General features: G+C 50.5%; 1 pseudogene; it reads right to left on the bottom strand.

The window, feature by feature from the left end:
- Positions 1 to 1,035: 1,035 nt before the first annotated feature.
- On the bottom strand, positions 1,036 to 3,219 carry LOC129467870 (aconitate hydratase, mitochondrial-like; annotated as a pseudogene).
- Between the last annotated feature and the right edge of the window lie 818 nt (positions 3,220 to 4,037).

Consider the following 4,037-nt stretch of genomic DNA (forward strand, 5'->3'; position numbering starts at 1 on the left):
AGCCAGCCAGCCAGCAAACAAGCAAAAAAAAAAAAAAAAAAAAAAAAAAAATCACCTAATTTCTTATCTTGGGTAACTGCTGGTTTGATTTTTGCCAAACAAATTCAGGGATTACTTGAATGCTGGGTTGAGTTCACAGCCAGGTTGTCTGGCACTCCCCTCTTCAGGAAATCAGGCTCATCCTGCTTTAATTACCTCTTTGGAACAGGCAATTTTTGTGCCCAGACATGAATTCTGGAAGACAGAGAGAATGGAATCACTCAAGATAAGCCGAACTAGGATGTTGAAGGCAGGAAAGTGCAGGCATGTAGCAAGAACCAAGTTTTACAGGACACTAAAGGTTAATGTTATTGTCACTGTTGTTAGTTTTGTTTTACTTTGTTTTGTTTTATTGTATTTGATTTTTTTTTTTTTTTTTGGAGACAGAGTCTCACTCTTCTTGCCCAGGCTGGAGTGAAGTGGCATACTCTAGGCTCACTGCAAACTCCTCTTCCCGGGTTCAAGGAATTCTTGTGCCTCAGCCTCCTGAGTAGCTGGGATTACAAGTGCGTGCCACACAGCCGGCTAATTTTTGTATTGTTAGTAGAGACGTGGTTTCACCATGTTGGCCAGGCTGGTTTGGAACTCGCGACCTGAGGTGATCCGCCCACCTGCCAAAGTGCTGGGATTACAGGCGTGAGCCGCCGTATTTTTTTTTTTTTCCAACTTTAGATGGGAGTCTTGTCATCAAAAATAAATACAATTGCATGGCAATTGCATGGAGCTGCTTAAAATCTGAAAACTAAAAATAGGAAGGCAGGGACTAAAAAGTTATTTTAAGAACCTACCCCCCGCCCCCCCACCACCTCCCAGCCACAGTCACTCCCGGGCTCAGCAGGGAGCAGGAAGGACGTTTGGTTACGACATCTTGGAATAAGAAGCCATGGCTGGATGGATCGGATCCCCTTATGGTGCATGTGGAGCTGAACTTGAACATGACGCCAGCGCTGGGGGAAGAGGGAGGGAGGGAGGGGGGTTGCGGGGAAGACGCCGCCCTCACTGCTGCAGCTCCTTCATTCTGTTGAGGGCACTGCCGGCACTGAACCACTCGATGGCTCCGTCTCTTTGGTTGAAGGTGTGGTTCAGGAGGACGATCACCTGGGGTGCTTGATGATGTACTTCAGGGGCTTGTCAGGGGCAAGTCCTTCAGGCTCTGAATGGTCAGCTTGTCCACAAGGTTAATCTTGTTGTCAGCTGGGTCAGCGAAGGTCAGGGGCAGCGGGCCCTGCCTCCTCAGGTTGGTCTCGTGGATCCTGGCAAAGCTCTGGGGATGATGGCCCAGCCCCCTGAGGTGGCGAGGCTCCGGCGCGGCCTGCTCCCAGCTTGAGCCCTCGCCATAGTTCTCATCCCTATTCACCACCAAACTGATGCCATGTTTCTTGTAGTAGCGGGCAGTGTCAGGGAAGGGGCCAAACTCATGGGTGACGGCAACGTGCACAGAGTGGGCCTTGCTGTTTTCAATGTTGATGGCAGCACTGAGCAAGTTGTTGTAGATGTTGTCCAAGTGCCCACGGAACTTGAGCCAGGGGCCAGCAGCCGAGATGTGGTCAGTGGTATCCCGTGCGGGGGTGCTGGTAGGTGTCCTGCCCTGAGCCAAACTCCGCTTGGGGAAGCTCATCTGCATCCGGAGCCTCCAGCTTGAACTTCTTGCCATCCTTGCCTGTCAGGTAGTCGGTCTCTGGGTTGAACTTGAGGGTTCCCACACTGGCCAGGGCTGTGACAGTCTCTGGGGACGTGATGAAGGCATGGGTCTCGGGGTTCGTGTCATCGTGGCCCGTGAAGTTCCTGTTGTAGGAGGTGACAATTATGTTCTTCTCCCGCTTCTTGATGTCCTTTCTGTCCGACTGGCCAATGCAAGGGCCACAAGCATTGGCCAGGATGATGCTGCCCACATCCCTCAAGGTCTGTCCGTAGCCATCCAGCTCAGTGGAGGCACGGATGTGCTCAGAGCATGGAGTGATAGTGAACTGGGACTTGCACTTGAGGCCATGGGCCAGTGCCTGCTTGGCCACAGCTGCTAAGCGCCCCATATCTTCATAGCTTAAATTGGTGCAGCTGCCAATCAGACCCACTCAGATGTCCGGAGGCCATTCTTCCTTCTTTGCCACCTTGCCAACTTCTACCACTGGGTGAGCCAGGTCAGGGGTGAAGGGCCCATTGATGTGCAGCTTCAGTTCACTGAGGTTAACTTCAATTAGTTGGTCAGGCACCAAGTGATCCTTGAATTCATCAGCTAGATTGGCAATGTATGCCCAGCAGGTCTTGCTCAGGTACTTCTTCATCCTGAGGTTGTGAGAGAACACGAAAGTGGTGGCCCCAATTTCTGCACCCATGTTGCAGACTGTCGCCATGCCAGTGCAGGAGATGGAGTCTACACCAGGCCTGTGGTATTCCATGATTGCACCTGTGCCACCTTTCACTGTGAGGATGCCTGCCACCTTCAGGATCACATCTTTGGGTGAGGTCCAACCGGAGAGGGAGCCCATCAGCTTCACGCCAATCACCTTGGGTCACTTCAGCTCCCAGGGGATCCCAGTCATGATATCCACAGCTCAGCACCCCCAACTCCAATGCAGTTGCCCCACAGGCTGCCACCACTGGGGGTGTGGAAGTCAGTGTCAATCAGAAGAACCCCAGGGTATTCACGGTTTTCCAGAATAATCTGGTGAATGATTCCAGATCCAGGCTTCCAGAAGCCCATGCCATATTTGACACTTCCAGTTGCCAGGAAATTATAAACTTTGTGGTTGATGTCCTTGGGCTGGTGCAGGTCTTTCTCACTCCTGAGCTGGGCCTCAATCAGATGGTCACAGTGGATGGTGGATGGCACAGTCACCTTGGGAGCCTGCTGCTGTTGAATTGCAGCATGGCCATCTGGGCTGTTGCATCCTGCATGGCCACACTGTCTGACCGCTGCTGCAGGTACATCTTGCCCCACTCGATTTCCTGGCTGGCGGGGTCATCCAGGTGTCCATACACGATCTTCTCCGAGAGGGTCAGAGGCCAGTTAAATTGTTTGCGAACAATGTTAATGTTCTCTAGCAGGTCATAGTGGATGTACTTGGGCTCAAAGTGGCTCATCGCCACCTTGGCCTGTTGGCACAGGACTGAGGTCACATGGTACTGCTGCACACCCAGAGCTTTCTACAGCCAGGTAACCAGTAGGCTGTAGAGCGCCATTTTGTGCACAAAGATGGGGTTGTGTTGACAAAGATGGGGTCATGTCTGTGTTTGTTTTACAAGAGAATATATTGTAACTACAAGGCCTGGAAATGCAGTAAGAAAATGGGGCGAAGATGCTTCTAGCATCTGGAAGAGAGTAAATCTCTGGAATTAGGCACTCAGCCAGCACCCAGTCTGACTTCATCACCATCTTTCAGCTGGATTTGCTGAGCTCTTCCCTGGCAGGCCAAACCCACGGGAGCAGACGGCACCTTGGGAGCTTGATCTCTTCCAACTGTCAGGGCATGGGAGTCCTTCTGCTGCTCTTGTCTCACAGCAGGAGTACCTGAAGAGAACCCTGGCCCTTTTGTTGGGGGGTGGTTAACTAGACTTGTTCTTACAGAAAATAATGGGGTGATAGGGGAGATTCTCTTCTTCACAATTTATGTCAGAAGTAACCCTCTACTCTGTGAAAGATAACAGGTTTGGTAATTAGAGATGAAGGAATTTAATTAATTTCTAAAAGTATTTATGGAACAGGTACTATATATCTGACAATGAGCTGAGAATGCAGAACAGAGGGGAGAATAAGACATTGCTAGCAGAGTGATAGTCAAGCAGGTGAATAGTTATCATCTCATATGATAAGAGCTATAGTAGAGACATGTGCGGGTACCATGGGGGCAGAGGTGAATGCCCGATTCCAAAGAACAGAGACAATGGAGAAAGAAGAGAAGAAAGCATCTGGGCTGGAGATAATTTGACAATGTGGAAAGGGCAGGGTTTTTAAAGTCCATCAGATTAAGTGCAAATCCCTTTATCCAACTCTGTGTCCC

The sequence above is a fragment of the Symphalangus syndactylus genome, chromosome 18 (assembly GCF_028878055.3).
Source record: "Symphalangus syndactylus isolate Jambi chromosome 18, NHGRI_mSymSyn1-v2.1_pri, whole genome shotgun sequence".
In the NCBI taxonomy this organism is placed as follows: Eukaryota; Metazoa; Chordata; class Mammalia; order Primates; family Hylobatidae; genus Symphalangus; species Symphalangus syndactylus.